Source organism: Lepisosteus platostomus, chromosome 3 (assembly GCF_059453375.1).
Source record: "Lepisosteus platostomus isolate fLepPlt1 chromosome 3, fLepPlt1.hap1, whole genome shotgun sequence".
NCBI lineage: Eukaryota > Metazoa > Chordata > Actinopteri > Semionotiformes > Lepisosteidae > Lepisosteus > Lepisosteus platostomus.
The window spans coordinates 35,011,368-35,029,749 of record NC_142613.1 but is presented as its reverse complement, the minus strand read 5'-3'; the positions used below and the strand labels follow the sequence as shown (position 1 = coordinate 35,029,749).

The 18,382-nt window shown below is 38.1% G+C and overlaps 1 protein-coding gene across 19 annotated transcripts in view; it reads left to right on the top strand.

Annotated features, from left to right (window-relative positions):
* The first annotated feature begins 7,884 nt into the window (after positions 1-7,884).
* The window catches only part of LOC148674791 (dystrobrevin beta), a 192,611-nt gene continuing 182,113 nt past the window's right edge, over positions 7,885-18,382 (top strand). For 11 of the 19 annotated variants that reach the window (XM_088625441.1, XM_088625437.1, XM_088625439.1 and 8 more), the window contains exon 1: positions 8,168-8,307. The gene's annotated coding sequence lies outside the window, so the exon portion shown is untranslated. The other 8 variants (XM_088625438.1, XM_088625440.1, XM_088625427.1 and 5 more) reach the window with 3 other exon arrangements.

Genomic DNA, 18,382 nt, shown 5'->3' with positions numbered 1-18,382 from the left:
TGAAGAGAGTCCTCATAATCAACAGTGAAACACAAACTAGAGCAGATAAATGGAAACTATGTGGAAGCGCATTTAAGCAGACACATTTTATTCAAATTTTTTTGGAACTTAGATAATGCAAAAAATACATATTTCTTCTCACAACATTTTTCCAGGTACTGTACATGATAACGCTATTATCTATTAAATACCTCAAAAAAGCCAGTTTGTATTCTTTCTTATAGGAGTGTGCCAGACCATATACTGTAAAACTAAATGAAGCACCCGCCTTTTCAGGAAAACAATGGGTTCCAAAAAGGCAGGTACTTCATTTAGTCCTGTATGGTTGGGTGATTTGCTGCATTAGCATTGCATCATTGGTTTCTTTATGAAAGATAAATGTAAGAATGCTTATTATAAACACTTACAACATATTGCTGAAGTGTTTCCAAAGCATATTTTATGACTGAATCAAATATACTGTACTCTGCACAATGCCATTTTCAACGTCCTTAGACTGATTAGAATTTTAATTGTTGAAAACTACTGTAATTCTTTTCATTGCGGCTTTTGCCACTGGTGATGACTGCAACTGAAATATCTATAAGCCGGAGAGTAAGTCTTTTTATTGCTGGGAATTTGACGAGGGACTTGTTTTTCTTGGCTACTCAGCAATTTTCTGACAGATTCATCACTGTATTCTACAACTCCGGCCTCTCGAGCACCTAAAGATCTTTTTTAAATCACATGCCACCTCTTTGTCTAAAAGCTAGTACCTAAGCTATAATTTATGTGTTCACTCAGTCATTCTTACATTACATTGTCTACCATTTGAGATTAAAAGATTTGTTGAATGTCCTAAGCATTGTGCCTGTCTTCCTGGAGGTTCTACAGCAGAACTGGTGTAGAGATCCAAAGAATGTAAATGGAGTAATTAGGAAGGCATTTACTTGAACAAGACTCTTTAAAAATAAAGCACTCCATACAAAATCACCTGTAACCCTTAAGGGCATAAACCTGAATTGCACATGTTAACATTTGGTCCTGCTTTAGTTTGTGCACTTGTCTGTGGAAACTTTTTTATTTATATTCCCGTCTCATTTATACGGTGGTAATGTGTGTCTTTAAGAAAAGGGGTGCCTAAGAAATGTGTTGAGCAGGAAGAAAGTCAGTCTGATTGAATGTACTGCAGCTTAACTTGTCCTTTGTTGCAAAATAATGAAGTGAACTTGATTGAAGTCGGTCCTTTGTTTGCAAAGAAGTAGACAGGTGAGCCTAGAGCTCAATTAACTTTCCATTACTGGATTTTGGCAGAGCCATCTTTTCTTCTCAGCAGGGCCTAAGCAGCACAATTTCTGATTAATTAGTGCTTCCTGCCTCTTTTATTTCCTCCAATGCTTTACTGCAGTGTTCACATCCCTCCAATTCCATATTTAAGCAGCAGCAGTTGGGGTTTTGGACTCGTAACTGGAAGATTGTGTGTTTACCTGTGGGAGTAGGACACAAGCAAACCAAGACTAAAGAGACACTGGTTTGGTTTTCCAAAACATTAAACCACATTTTTCGGGGGGGTTTGCTTCTATTTACACCAAATGTCCCTTTAAGGAATTGCAGAAGTTCCAGTGTACAAAAAAAAGGACATCAAGGAGGATAACTTCCACAAGAAGATTTTCAACAAAATTAAACTTACTTAAAAATTAATTTGATTGAGTAAATTGCAGTACCCTTGAGCGAGGTCCTTTGTTCGAATGGCTGTGGTATAATACCCTGCTGTATAAAGGGGTACAAATACGAGTTGCTTTGGATAAAAGCTTCAGCAGTAAATTAATAATGATATTTAATCACATAAGAGTGTAAATTGCCTTTTCACAACTGTGAACAAAAATTAAATTAAGTATGACTTATACTGTAGGTTGAAGCTGACTTTGAATACTTGGTGTTTCTTATTTAAAAATATTAAGTGTTTTACACGATTTCGAAACACTTTAAACTGTAATTTTCTTCAAAAATGTATTTAAGGGAAGAGGTTTTAGTTGCCTGAGCCCTTCAAATCTTTTGTTTCACCTTCAGTTGACTTCAAAAGGTGGGAAGAAGATAAGATATCTGACCCTAATGGTCGTCAGCCACTATTTCACACTCCTGTGGCAGTTGTCACTAAATTAGTGACTCTGGAAGACAAGAGATTGAGCTGAGTGTGCATTTAGCTAGTCTCAGAGAGAACTGGATCAACTCAAGGTCATATATCCTGTCTACAGGTCCACATCACATTCACATTTTCTCACCAGAACTGTCAACTTGAGTTAATCGCCATTTGTGACAATGACTGCATGTATGACTCACGTTTGTCTGAGTGGCACAGTATGTATCTCTTTAAAAGACATACAAAAATGTTTAAGTGGGGAGTTGTGTCAGATTGTGCCGGCTGGAAAGAAACAAGTAAAAGTTAATTCCACACTGAAAAATAGAAAGGAGAAACACAAAGTTTCGGCTGTTGTGCCTTCTGGTATTCACACCTGGTTTACACAATGTGATGTGTACAGGAGTATTGTTTTTCATTAATCAAAATATGTAAATACCCAGCTATGTACTATTCTTTTTCTGTTTTTGGAATAAAATGAATGACTGAATTGTAGTATTTGTAGATGCAAGCATATCATGCTATTTCTTTAAAGGAACAAAAGTAAAGCCATATTATTGCAACACACCTTCTAATGAAGGTGTACCATTGTTGATAACTGCATGTATGTAGGAATTAAATTAGACATTTTCCTTAAGTAGATAAGACTGATTTGCGTTTTGTAAATGGTCCATGGCTACAATCAGAAACCTACATTTCATACTAGACCTTTGTGGTATGTCTGCTCAGTCTGCATAGCTCCTATGCAAATACTTAATTGTGCTTTTTCACTCTAGGCTTAAATTTGCCTAGGACAATCACCAGACTCAGTCCAGCAATATGGAAGGAAGTAGGGGGATGGTTCTCTGGACTGCAGCTTTAAATGTATCATCTAACAAAGGATATTTAGGTGTCTGAATGGTTGTAACTGGAGCGGACAGGAGGAGGAGACTCCAAGAGTGAGAGATCTTCCCACAGTAGCAGGAATGTCAGCATCGAGTACAAAAGGGGAAAGAGAGAAGGTTTCTTTCAACTTAACAACAGGTCATTTGCTTTAGCTGTGCACAAAGACCTCAAAAGGGTTCCATAGCTACGTTTCAGGTACTGTTCAAAATGAAAAAAAAAATCTCTTGATCTCTTAAATTTATCAGCTTCATTGCTACTAGTCCTAAAGTTAACAAGATTGAGAGATCTGAAGTACAGATCAATATGAGTGAACCGTTTCATCAAACATGAGTAGTTTTTTCAAAATCACCAGGTTGGCTCCTGTCTTCCATTTGTATTTAACTTCGCTTTACTGACTGTTTACCCCATTACTACCTTGAAAGCCAGTGCAGCAATTATAACAGCAAATATTTGAGCCTGAACCCTGGGTGTTATGAGAAAAAAAGTGTCAGGCTAACTAGGTATGACACAGTAAATAAAACAGGCCTCTAATGAAGTGGTTACTGTTTAAACGGATGTTCCTTGAAAGTGTGCACAGATCAAGAGACAAAATTATTTAACAGGATAATTGCCCAGATCTGATGTGCATGCAGCATCAATTATCAATTAGCTTTTGCTAAGATTTCACCACAGGAATCACAGGAGATTATTGTCCTGTATATGACAGAAAAATATATGAGATAATTACGCTACTCTAAACCACGTACAGAGCCTAAATAAAGCTAATGATGATCATAAAGATGATGATAATAATAGTTGCAACAGCAGGAAAGATTAACTGTAACTATAAACATGTCACATCTTCTGAACAGGGGAAACACAAAATGCCCAATACTGAACAAGATAGCAATATAACATCCACCACCGTTATGAATACTATGAGCTAATAAAATTGGATTTGCCCAATTAAACAAAGAATATTATCTCATACACACTGTACACAAGACTTACTTCAATGTCTTAAAGCTGGTCGTTTAAATAAGGACAAAAATGCATTAACAAGAAACAAATCATTGGATTATAGCAGATCAATAACATTTCACCAAGGTGAAAAGATATGAACGGTGCCATTGAATGTTTCTGGGTACCATTGCTTGAGAAGGACTCCTGCTGAAGACAGCTGTAGAATGATCCTGCAACAATAAATACACCACCAGATGCTAAAGACATGGTGTCGATTGTTACAGAAAATAACATTTTTTAACGTGCAAAGACCACTTACTGTATTAAACCCACTCAAACGAAAGCATACATTTTTATGTAAGAAGTGAGACCTTTACAAGCTTTTTTCCACTTCGTTACTACTCATTTTTCTTTCCATTTGCAACATAATTTGCACATTTGCTTAAAATCCATTGTCACCACACATGCTGTCAGGAATTTTTAAACAAAGCAAACGGGCATGCAGAAGCCCAGAGCCATCACTCTGGGTCATACTGTTGGTGTTTTTTGACAAATATGGCATCTGATACACAGTGGATCCAGAGTAATGGGTAATAGTTTAAGTTCCTATGTGAAGGGGACATCATTTTATTGTCCACACCTGAAGAAGGCTCCACGGCCGAAATGTTGTGTTTTCTTTCTTCTTTTTTTCAGCATGGAATAAACCTATTACTTGTTCCTTTGCAACATTTTATTGTATTGTTTAAACCGAGCAGGAAGAACAGGGAAAGTCAGATAATTCTGAATCAGCATGATCTTTAAACCAATTATTTGCTAGTCGGGTCACATCACTCTGATGAATTTCACAGCAGCCATCCTGCTAAGAGGGTTTAGCGCACAAGTGACAACTTCCAAAAGCTATACTGGTGACAAGAGCTTGTCATAAATACCATAAGATAAATTGTAGTGAATTTTTTATGGAAAGTTCCCTCCTAAGAATGTCACTCACCACTTTCCTTTGGGGATGTGGTGAAATGAAGGCAACGCATCACCATCATTTCGTTTAGATGAGCTATGGAGAAAACAGCCTGGACTTGTTTATGGGGTGGCTCTGTTACATTGCTTATTTGTGTGTGTAATGGAGGGTTTGGGAGCTACGAAGGAGGGGGACATGATGCTGGCAGAAAATGTGGCACTGAAAATCTTTCTATTCTAAAACCTCAGAGAAACCTTGTGTTTTTTTCCTCTATTCAAGGCCAGGAACAACAAAAGCAACAAGAGCAAGCTTTAATTATTTGATGTTTTGAATAATGCAAAAAAGGTAACAAAAGCCTCCTGTGCTACGTTTAGAGGATGAATTAAATAGATTATAACTTTAGATTTAAAAATAAAAAGAAAAGATAGACAGATTACACTGCATCCAGTGGCACAAAAAGGTTAAATGCTTAATTACTGGAGTGACCAGTAAACTGATGATGTAATGTTGCAGTTAAGCTCTGGTGATGTATGGAATCAACAAATGTTTACTTTTCAACAGTTTTTTTCTCAAACAAAACAGGAGCTTTTGCTCTTCAATTAAGCTTATCGTAGGTTATTCCAAAGTCTTTGTTCTTCTTGTAATTAATGTTTTATTCTGGTTTTGGAAGCTTAACTGTATTGGTGACAATAAAACTGGCAGTAACAGAGCATTTGTTCTTGATTTCAGGAGTGGGGAGTGTCTTGATTGATATTAAATGTGCAGAAAAGTATGCAAGACAAGCTTGAGCAAAGGAAAAGTTTGGAGACGAAATGACGAAACAAAACACCTTAATCCACCATCATCATCACATCACTTTCAATAGCCACGTATCCAGTTCAAGGTCATGTTGGACCAGAGCCTATCACTGGAAGCACTGGGTGAAATGCTGCATACATCATGTACAGGCTGTGAGTCCATTGCAGGACACACGCAGAAAAACAAGCACACACTCAAGGGCCAATTTCACAGAAGCTAATGCACCTTCCAGCATGTCTTTGGACTGTGAGAGGCAACCCAGATGAACACAGGGAGAATATACCAACTCCATACAGCACCTCTGGAATTGAGCCCTGCACCCCAGTTCTGTAAGTCAGCAATGAAAACCAAACCACTGTACCATCGTGCTACCCCAACCAATCTATACTTCAATATTCCTTCAGCAATTTATGACTTGTATTGCTATTATGATAATCCTGTCCTGAAACTTAAATCTATCTCAAGTCTGATGAGTCAGCACTTGTCCCAGGGGCTGTTTAATCTTGGAGTACTAAACTGCATTCTGTCATTATTCACCAGTTTCCATGCATTGCAAAAGCCACCCTCCGCAGTTCGAGACAAGAAGAAAAACATTTTTTTTCTAACATCCACCCATTTCCAGTGACCACTTTATCCTCAGTGGATAGTACCACCTTTGTAGCATATTATACATAAAAAGAGTAATTCTGTTTTGTGTCATGATCAAATCTGATCATGAATTCACTGTTCCTAATTTCAAGTTTGGACCCCATTGTATCGATCTTGAGGTCAGTGCAGTGTGCATGTGACAGAGGGGATGTCACCCCCCTTAAAACAGAGATAATGTAGAACTTTTCAGAGGCAGAGGACCTGGTCTTTCCTACTGTACAATACATCTCAATTCCTTTAGACCAAACAATGTCTAGGGAATAGAGGTGTGTGGCACCTGGATTACAAACAGTCGGGATTGATCCCAACAGGGGCAAAGGAGAGCAACAGTACATGTGCTACACATGCAGAGACCTGGACAGTGCAAGGTGAGCTACTTTATATAAACATACTTCAGGGGTTTTGAATAGGTGGTGGGAGATTCCAGCTCCTGCCAAATACTACCCCTTGTGTCATGTCATGTCATTTGCCAAACCGCTTTATACCATACGGTGTTGCGGGAAGCCGGAGCCTACCCAGCAAGCAACGAGCCCAAGGCAGGGTACACCCTATACAGGGTGCCACTCCATCGCAGGGCAAGTGCAAGCCACTATTTGGAGGCCACAGTAAAGGCCAAGGGGGGAAATTTGGCCCAGACACTGGGATAACTTCCTATTCTTATTGAGAAATGCCCGTGGATCTTTAATGACCACTGAGAGTCAGGACCTCGGTTTAACGTCTCATCCGAAAGACACCCCTTGTGTCATCTTCAATCAACATTAAAGTATCACAGTAGTATGGCAATGGCAACAGATAATGGACAATAGTGTTGACTAGGCTGATACAGTATATTCCTTATGCATCCCGCTGATATGTGTGGTTGCCTGGGCTGCCTGGCAGGGACATTTGGGCCTCAGGTAGGACTAATGACGTTTCAGGCTAAGTTGATCTGGCCAGAGAGCCACAGAGACACAGAGGATTGGCAGGGAACTTCTTTATACACAGGGTACTTCTGAAGCCATAGAACTACTCTATGGAAGTTTCTTCTTGGAGGCTAGAATTTTAACATCTGGTTCTTGTCACAAATCACCCCTCGCATCGTCTTTCCTTGCCCCTTCAAAATATGTAAGGCCTGTTATGGGAGAACTGAATCTTTTAGCCTAACATTGTTTCTCTTCACCTGTGATGAAGCACCTGCTGTGCCAGAGGTAATTTTTGTAACCCTTCTTTACAAACTGTGTCTTGATCTTTAGAGCACTCTGGCATTAATTTGACAATAATTGCTTAAGAGCCCCCTGAAGCTGTTACTTTCAACACTAGAACGTGTGAAATTTCTTAAGCATAAACAGAAACTCTAAATGCTTACACATCCCATTAAAATATATATACTGTTGCTTGTTAATAACAAACTTTTAAAAAATACTGACATTTAAGGGAAACATTACCAATGCTACTGTACTGTATATCATTCCTAAGAGGCTTTTTGTTCCATTAACCGTGAAAGAATTACATAATACCCTGGCACATGAACTCGGTGGGACATAACGTTACAGTGCAGCACATTCAGGAACCCTAGTACTAATTTTCAGATCCTAGCCGGGTGACAGGTCAATGTTTGCAGCGTGCGCCGAGGTCTGTTTCTTCGGGGTCGCTGTTTTTTGATGTTCAGAGTGAGAGGCGTGTGGCGGTAGCAGCCGGAGCCACACTTGGTGTTGCTGCTGCTGCAGTCCATGCCTGTGCTGTGAGTGAAGCAGAAGGAGCGGGAGTTGGGCTGTTGAAGTAAAAATGGAGAATTATTACCGCTTTTCATGTTCCTACCGGGAAAACTAATGAAAGTAAGCAGCCAAGCCTCGGCGATCTGGGAGTAATCTTGACAGTAAACACCGTGATGAAATAAAGAGGAAATAACCTTGTCGCTCGTTTGCTTCTACGGTTTTTCGCCTTATCTGATGCTGGTACTACTAGTACCTGAGAGATTTTTCTGGTAAGTACATAGCGAACGTATTTGTATCAGTCCTACACTACAGCAACTGTGCTTGAAGAGGCTAGTTACAAAGAGGAACGATGGTTTCCATGTATTTGTATTTAAACATCGGAAATCCGCCCTCATATTCTGTGAGAAGATAGAACAGCTATATAGATGCATGCACTGGGCAATACTGGAAGCCATTCATTTTGGGCAAAAAAAGGTGAATAGGGAGTTAATTTCTTTGCAATATGGCCGCTCTTTGCGTCTTATGTTGGTTTTTGAAGTGAATTTATAGAAGTCGTATCGAGCTATTTTACCATTTCTGTTCGGGACTGTTTGTGTTTTTATAATGCGTTTTGTAAAATAAAGCGTAGGTTGACTCCGTTGAAAACGCAACGCAGCTTAAAATGCTGAGTGCTCTGCATGTTGATTCATTAAGCTCGTACTCCGCTGTCAAAGAATGCTACCGAGTGCTGCTAAATATGCTTTGCCACTGTCTGCATTAAAAAAGTGATAAAGAAAACAGACTGTAATGTTATGAAAACATACGTTTCTGGGCAAATAGCTTTTAAAACTGATTTGCGGAAGAAGTAATTTATCAGGAAATGAAACAATGTATTCGTGCGTTGCTTTAAGTGTTTCAACTTAGTTCCTCTCCCATTTTCGACTGGAATATTTCTGCGAGTGACTTAAAAGTTCACTATTCTTCAGCTACAACGTCTTTCAAAAAGTTACGAATTTATGCTTTTCAGTACAATCCGTTACAACGCGTTGTTCGTGTGTGGCGTATACCTTGTGTTTTCACAAGGACCATAAAACGTAGTTTTCGGTGTCCTGTAAACTAACAACGCGAACAGCATTACTGTAGTGTTGTCCATGCATTACCAGCGCATTGTACTGATGCATTGGAAATTTTACGTTTTAGTCAGTTGCAGCATTTTTAGTTATTAAGGTATTTTGAAGTTGCTAGTGTTTCATTTTTATTCCGTACGATCGATTTAAAATAACGTGATCCAAAGGAGCCGTCTTAACGTTCTTTCAAAAGTTTAATCTTTTAACCCGCCTGTCCCATTTTAGTCACAAGTGTAGTGACATTTTCCCTGTTTTTGGAGGATTTGTATTGTGTCCACAGGGAAAGAGTTTAAATGTATTTTTCTTTTTTTTTCTTTCACCATGGCAGGAAGAAAGCTGCAGTTATATGGAGTCCTTTACTCCACATAGCTAAGAGATTGGTCTGACTGTAAACAATCTCCTGTGATACAAAAGAGAAATAGCGGTGTTTGATTACATGAAAGCGCATTTGTGTACCTTTGAAAAATACCTGTTGAGGTATTTGTATTGTCTGAATTCATAATTGAACTTGTATATGAGAGTGCGTAGAAGGTTTGGGGAGATATCGAAAGTGGGGGTTTAAAAGTTTACAACTGTTGTTTTTTTTTGCTGGTCTAAATTGTAAAACTTTGGGATATACTGTACAGTAGATGAAAGACTGGAAGTCCACCCGGGCTAGTTGTAGAAATAGACCGGTCAAGTTAAGTAACTGCAACTCAGTTCAGACGAAATGGTACTTGCTCCAGCAAAGTCGCACTAACTTTCCTTTTTGTATCTCTAGAAATAAAAGTAATTATTTCAGCCTCTTGTTCCAACAGACCTTTTAATTAATTCCTTTATTGGACACATCACTATAATTAAACTTCATTTGTAGTCAATTTAAAAGTAAGGAATTTGAATTTATCCATAAACTTTAATCAGTAATGTGACTAACTGCTGGAGAGCTGAAACTGCTTTTTTAAAGACTAATTAAGCAAATAATGAGCTTAGTTATTAATTAAAGCTCATTTGTATTACAAACCAGTAGATCCAGTGCTCCCCAAGAGAATGTTTTGGCAAAACTTTGACTTTTGGGCATTAATGAGCCCAGTTTCATGGCAGAATCAGTGCATGACTGCACATTCTTGTAATGTTCCTGTTGACAGAGTGTCAAGAGTAACATATACTGTACAAAAGGCTTTTGAAAATTGTACTCTTTGTCAGGATTTTGTTTGACTTTTCCATTTAAATTATTCTTCTAGGGCAAATATTGGGATGTTTCTATCACTCAGAATGTGAGTTTGTCACTTAGTGACTCTTTGCCATTATGTACAGTCATATGATAATTGTAGAGGGTGGGGCAATGTATCTGTAAGCAGGTTTTCTTGTAGTGCCTTTTTAATGTCAGTAATATGAAGGTTAGGAAGACTTGTTGATTGCAATATGTTTGTTACCTCCATGTCAGTTTTTCTTTTTTTGTAAAGAAAAGCCTTACTTTTTTACATTACAGTAAATAGTCCACTCTCACTGATCTCATGGGGAATATACAGTATGCTGCAAAACATATTTGTCCTCAAGTGATTATGTGTAAGCTTATACTTCTCTGAAGAGCCACAATGAAGTTTCAGTTAGTAAAGTGTTCGGAATTTGCTTTGTGTGCAGCTTAATTTGTGTGAAATTGTTCATATAATGTATTGTGTTCATAACACAAAACAGATGAAGAAGCCAGACCCAGTCTTAGTTTAGGATCCTATGCTTTATGGTGACACAAATAGGTATGCTTTAATCCATTGAAAGTTGATATTTTGAAGTGATTAATTTATTTTCTAATTCATAAACTTAAGTGTCTTATACAAGTATGTGTTGATGTGTGTCTATCTGTTGTACATTTATTGATCAAGGAATGTGATGGTTTTGAACTTTTTAATCCGTAACCATCTTTTTTTTTCTAAAAAACTTTCCGATCACAGTTAAACCTAACATCTAACGCATACCGATACAAAATTGTGCCAAAAATAGTTTGAGCTAAAAGATCTAAAAAGAGTTGGATTGAAAATGCAAATGCTACAAAAGTGTTTGTCACGGTGAAATGCTTTTCTGAAGATGAAAGAGTTCTCCTAATGGCTCCCCATGCCTGCAACAAATTGAGAAGCAGACGGCCTCTACTGCTGTTCACACTATGAGGATGAGCAAGATTGAGAAGTGGCCCCCGTACAATAAATTAATAAACTTTTACACTTCAAAAATTAGGTTTAGTCTTTGGTATGAATAAAAGTAAATGTGACTGCTGTACTTATATTTTTTTGCAGGGCCCCTAAAACCAATGCATTCACTATACATAACCAAACGTATCCCCTCCATACTGTACCAAAGTGAGAAAACCTGATGGAAAAGTCTGATAGAGCAGCAGGGAAAAATGGTGAACACACGGATACATCTGCTTCAGCAGCTAAAGTGCAATTACATGGAAGTTCTGTGATAAAACCGGGCAATTCTAATATTTTATAAAGCTTTTCACAATAGTCATGAAGACTGGTTTCATGACGTTTCTGCCGGTGACAGACTTAGAAGACACATACTAGAGAGGTAGAGATTTTTTGAAAATTTTGGTCAGTATCAAAAATTACAGGACGTTAAAAACTTCAAAAGTACAAAAATGGCCAGAACAGACCTTTTATTACCATGTTCCAGTCTCAACTTACTTGCCACGGCATTGCCTATGCTTCCACTACTGGCTGTGGGTAGTTAAAAGATTGCTCATCACCGTTTCTCATTTAAATGAATTTCCATTCTAAGAAGTGTTGTAGGAAAAGTAGAGGCTGTGTAATCTCATGAGGATAAAGACACAGAAGTATAGATTCATATCCTCTCTTATGGGACAAAATGAGAATTGAATCCCCAAGTGACACTTCTGGTCCCCACACAGAATTAATTATCACCTTAGGCCAAAGGTTTTTCTTTCTGAGTCTGTGTGTGGGGAGAGGTGAGACTGAGTGTTTGCTGTCAGTTCTGAGATGTTACACGTCATCTCTAGGTTTGAACTGTCTTATCTATGAGGAATTTTCAGCTGTTCCTCTAGATTTAATCATACTTAAGTACAGTAATTGTCAACATGTCCTATTCAGCACCAGTATATGTTATTTTGATGATAAATGTATTTATTGTATGATTATTGTATGACTACAGCAGTTCATTTTACCCTATGTGATGTTTTGTTCTAAAATGTTACAGTAGACACTGTTTCTTTAAAAAAAGTCTCAATATTTCCAAAATTGACTCAGAATTTAATATGTAAATGAAGAAGTAACAACTCAATTATCCATTACAATTCAAGGACCAACAGATTTATTTTTACGGTTTTTAACTGTGGAAACATTTTTATAGAATGCCGTGCTTTGTGTTATGCTTTCTTAGCAAAGAAATACTCCTTAAATCATAAGCGTAATAGCAATTTTATATGAGGTAAGCTCAATCATGTTAATGTGACAGAATTAGTTTCTCTACATTTTTTAAGTCTTTTATATTGTTGGCTCAACAGGGCTGAGCTACTTTTAAGAAAAAGTCTCACATCCCTGACTTTGAATGTGGCCCATGGGCAGTGCTTTGTATTTGTGTTTTATTTAGTTAATTTATGGTTTTGTTTAATCCAGTATGTGAGTAATCCTTATAATGTTCTGCACAGATACCAACATAATGAGCATGTTAACTGAGGCTTAGCTTTAAAAGGAATCTGAAATGAGCTTTTTCAGCTCAAAGTTCTACATCATCGGAGAATAAATCTGTAAAAACCTACTGTATGTAAAAGAACACAAAAACTCTGTTTGTCTAATCCCGTTTAAGTTACGCCAAACCCAGTTATGATTTTTTATTGTTCCCTTCTGTCTCTGTGTCAGGCATGGGGTTTTGTGCACTGGATGAAGATGCAAGCGGATGGTGATTTGGCTTGCAGAAACAGGGTTGTGTCTTAGGGTCAGGAGTTCTGAGATGAGAATTATGAGGCTGTGCCTCATAATTCTCATCTCAGAATTATGACATATACTCAGATCCTTTCCAGGTGGAAGGGATCTGAGTGGCAGTAGTAAACAGTGGTCTCTTGTCACCATACTGTAGCTCAGTTGCATTGCCTTCTGATATATTCCAATGTGCTGTGCTGATTTCTTGCATAAGCTCTTGCCGTTACAGAGGCCTTCACCAGAATGGAATCCAGTGTACTGCATATGGAGTAATTTACTGGTGGTTTCTTTGATTGTTACATATTTATTTTCTTATTTTCATTGCTTGTGTTTTTTACAATGTAAGTTTATTGGTCTGGTAAATTTTGTGGTGGTCCGAAAAGAGATGGATTTTCTAAATTTACTGACTCCAGGGAGGGGTGGTTGCATGGTTGTGCTGCTGCCTCACAACTGTTGGGTCCAGGGTGTGGTGCTGGGCTGGAGTACCTTCTGTATGGAGCAAACATGCTCTCCACACATTCTTGTGGGTTTCCTGCAGGTGCTCTTCTTCCTCCTACCTATGACATGTTAGTCAGTTGTTTGGTTACACTTGCATTGCCTATTTCAAGAGGAGTGACAGTGGGGCCTTTTCCTCATTAACTGTCACTGTTTGGAGCAACTCTGCTGGTAGATAGAGCTGATTTCAGCTTGGTCAGGTTAAGGCCCATGGGAAGAAGATTTGAGGAATTAAATCAGTCACAATAGAGATAATAACACTGCAAATGAAGTAAAATGATGCACTGGGGATAGTACTTTTGTACTGCAAAAATACAGGATTCACTTGTGGTTCGCATTGCGTATAATTCTTTTGAAAAACGTGCTTATTTTCCTCACTTATCCAGTGAATTGTGGAAAGTAAATTTAGCATAGTCATTCATTGAGGACTTCAAAGGAAATGTCTAAAACATATAAAGTTAAAAACTCTATCTACTTAATATAAAATGATTTTCATAGAGCAGATTTTCAGTCTGCAGTAGCACTGCCCATGTTAAAACGTTTTTTACATGAGGATTACTTCGGTGAACTGCAGGTAATGAAGAGAAACTAATTGGGGCTGGTTTAAAATATTAGTGCTTTTTTTGCTTAAAAGATAAGTGAGAGCCTTATTGTATTCTATGATGTGTTAAACATGCAACTAGGAAGAGGTTGTGTGAAGATAGTGTCACTGCTTATTTAAAGCATGTTAATACTGTACCTACAGTATAGTCCTAGACAAGGTTTGCAGACCTCCTTGTAAAATATACATAGTGTCAGAAAAGTTTGATTATGTGCCACAATTTGCTTTGTAGACTGAATGCTTTGTTTTCCAGTTTCTTTTCTATTAATATTTTAAAAGCTTGTTTTAGTGTTATGCTGAAAAAGTCTTCAAATGTTTTTTCAATAACAGGGTGTTCAACTGTTCTTAAAGGAAAAATCTGGTATAAGAAATAGATGCATTTAATTTTTTTGCTTACAATTTAACCTACACCCAGCATCCCCATACTTTATCATTCATCTTCTATAAGATGTGGACGACATATAATGTATTTTGTCATACTGAGAAAAATAGCTTAGATACCATTTTTGCAAAGCAAACATTTTGAACTTTTTATCACAAAACGGTGAAATTAACTTTACACAAGTGAAAATTGGAAAAGAGATCTGAAAATAAAGATAATTTTGTTAGAAAGAATGTTAGTTGAATAATTGCAGTTTTCCAGTCTCTGCCAAATCCAAACAAAGAGAATATCATGTATTTATTGGAACTTCCTGGTGTTCGCTTACACTTTGAGCCTGATAAGAAATGACTTGATAAATCTTCCAGTCTGTGATGGGTTATTGCCTAAAAGTTAGCTTTTTTTCTTGCACTTGGTAATGCAGTGGCAGACAGCCAACCTTTTCTCTTTTTTTCCCATATAAGTCACACATTTGTATGGCAGGAATTCTCTACATGAATCAGGTCTTTCATGTCATAATTTGCAACCATTCCAGGACTCCATAGGCAAGTTATTCCTCAGAGAGTTGAATTGGAGGTAGACGGATACTGAGTATCACTGATGCAGCAGATAAGGAGACTTTGTGAGCTGCCTGTTTGCACACTAAATTTAATAGAAGTATCCTTTCAGCTGGCTGTCCTTTGCCTAAAATGACCGGATCACCAAGAATGAGATAAATCACTAGAAACCTACTATATTTGGGAATCTGAACTTATTCTGAAGTACTAAAGTAATGGCAAAAATCAGTTCCTTGCTCATTCACTCCAGTTTGTTTCTTTTAAAAGGATGCTTCATTTTTTGGGGATGACTTAACCCACAATGCAAACCTTTGGTTTCTGTTGATATTGATTTTGATAAAATTTAAACTCGCTGAGAATTAAATGAAATGTATGACTAATAACTGCAAAAAAGTTGTCAAGAAAATAAGTATCGATTAAAGTGGGTGGAGTTTCAATTTATTGAATAGACATGGAAAAACTAATTATGCAGAGTAACATATTGAAGGGACCTCCTGTGTGAGTCATGGCCTAGTAGTGCTGGAAGAAATATGAACTGTACAGCTGAGACCAGTCTACAGATGCTGTGTTGTGGAATTCTGTTCCTATCCTCTCATAGACCCCGGACAAATACATGAGGTCAAAGGTGTCTGAGCCCTAGTTGCAACATGTCGTCTTGGGTCTTCCCACAGATGTTCAATGGGGCTCACGTCTGGTGAGTAGGACATCAGTGGCATAACTGTCACATTCTTGTCTCATTCTTGTCTCACAATACAGCCATTGTTTCGCAGGCAGCAGAAGGATGAGGTACCAGGACTAGGACCAGGAGATTAATGTAGCACCATGTAGTCAGTGGAGTTCAAGAGAGTTCTGCAGCAACTAGACATCCTGGCCATGATGACCATTACACCTGGAATTCCCCATCAATCACTCTGTGATCACATGAAGGCCTTGCTTTTTTTATTAATTGGACATATTTGATTTTTTTTATTTTCACCAGTCTTGGCATACTGTACAAAAGGTTCAATCACTTCAACACCTCAGTCCAATCAGCTCTCGCTGATTAGGTGATTTGGTCTTAAAGCAGTGGTCAGAGTCACTTAAGTGTATCACAGTCATGAAAGATCAGTTCATGAAGATGAAAGCAAAAACATTTAGGCTTAATGAATAGAAAAAAAAATCTAATTGTATAGTATCTCAAAGAGTGATGCTTGTGTTGATGCTCACCATATTGATATATTCCTCTGAAATGTCTGTATGAAAGTTCTATGAAAATAAAAAGAAATATACATTTCCCATGGTTATTTTTTTCACATATTATAATAAGGGATATATATAGTGCAGTGGTCTCCATTTGCTAACCGGTTCGTCCAATTCAGGGTCGCAGGGGAGCTGGAGCCTGTCCTGCAACCAGTGGGCGCAAGACAGAATACACCCTGGACAGGACACCGGTCCATCACTGGTTATACACACAGCCATACACAACTTACCAGTTTTGCCAGAAGCCAGTTAATCTCCTGATATGTTTTTTAGACTGTGGGAGGAAACTGGAGCACCCGCAGAAAACCCACCCGAACATTGGAGGAACATACAGTACAAATTCCACGGAGATAGCACCTCAGATGAATAGGCTTTATTCTGTGGTGAAAATGTAGAGAAGACTGGTAATTGTAATGTTTGTGCAGACCAGATCTTCCTTGAAGCGATTCTCTAGGATGTGTTGAAATATAATTTTGAAGAGCTTAATAGTCATGCTGTACTGAATCAGTTTGCAAGTTTTAAGTGCGTTCCAGAAGACTTTGAGAGGACAGAAGCAAAAAAAAGGAAACTGAAAGAATGATAAACACGGCTCCAACCACTCTGTTTAACCTTGACAGTAACATTAATTATATCCCCACATTTACACAACCCTGGTAAGCCAGAGTTAGGTTTGTTCCTTGGTTTCCATACCTGTAGTTACACAGAAGTGATTTTTCTTTTAGGAAATTGATCTTTGTCAAAAATGTTTGGTCTGGGTTCTGATGATTTGATCGAAAGACCTGAAACATATTTTAGTTAAGGGAACATACTATGACACTCAGTGGTTCAAACCATGTACAGTAGGTGTTCTAACATGTTTTGGTACCAGAGGGAACAATACCACTGTGTTACACAGAGCTACAGAGTTACAGAGAGCTGACTTTATGCTTTAGCCTTTTGTTAGTCTTGTTGTTTCATCTTCCAAAAGCAGAAGCAGCAAGAGACTTAGACCATTACTATTTGGTGTCTTGCTTCAAAGTGCCTGCTGAAATTGTCGTTATTTGCTTTGAGAAAAGATTGATTTTGAAAGTATTTCTGGCAAGTTGCATAAAATAAGGCAAGTGGGTTTCAAGCTCATGTAGTTCTTCATCATTAGCTGATGTACGTCTGGGTCATCCTGTGAGCTTTGTTTTACCCCACCTGTGGGGGCCTCTTAATTTCTCACTACATTAAGAAACTTGAAGCTTCTTGATTGGAACTTCCAGATTCCCTCTAAGCAGGTTATTTGTCATGAGTAATGGGATTGTCAGGCATAACCAGAAAGGGGTTTAGTGCAGCTTGTAGAAGTAGTGAGTGGATGTCGCAAGGGAGAGGAGAAACAGGGAAAATAACTGGCCCTTATGTGCAAGCATGGAGGTAGTTAATGATCAGAAACCTGAACAGCGGCTTGTATATGCTGTGGCCACTCTTCTGCTCTTTGTAATGCAATGAGAGCAACAGATGTCTATATTTTGGGTTGCAAGTGCCACTGGAGGAATAAAACAGTTAAAAAAATAATAAAATTATCCAACCAACCAAAATCTGGAAAGATACATAAAGAGGCCTTGATTTTTTTGTTTGCCCATGGTAAAAGGTAAGTCCCTGGTTTCTGGCCAGTGCTTAACAGTAGTGAACAATACCAAACTAGTATGTACTGTAAATGTGTTCAAGCTTTCAGTAGTAAGGGCAATACTTTTATTACTGTAACTCCTTTTGCCTTCCACAGCATTGGTAATCTTAAAAGACTTGTGACTTCTTGGCTCCTGTCCTGTCTATCTCTGAAGATAAGTGAAAAAAGCACTGTATTATGCTAACCAGTCAAAGGATCATTGTAATCTTACTTCCAGTGCTGAAGTGTTACTCACAGCACTGTGGATGCTGTGTTTTCAAGTTGAACACGGCTCTTCAAAAGTACAGTTGAGTATTAGATCTTGGAGGAAGATCAATCAGGTGATTTTGATGCTGCGACAGGATGTGCTGAGTTGGTGGTAAATGGCTGAACGGCCTACATACGGGACATGCTTTGTCCCCTCCTAGG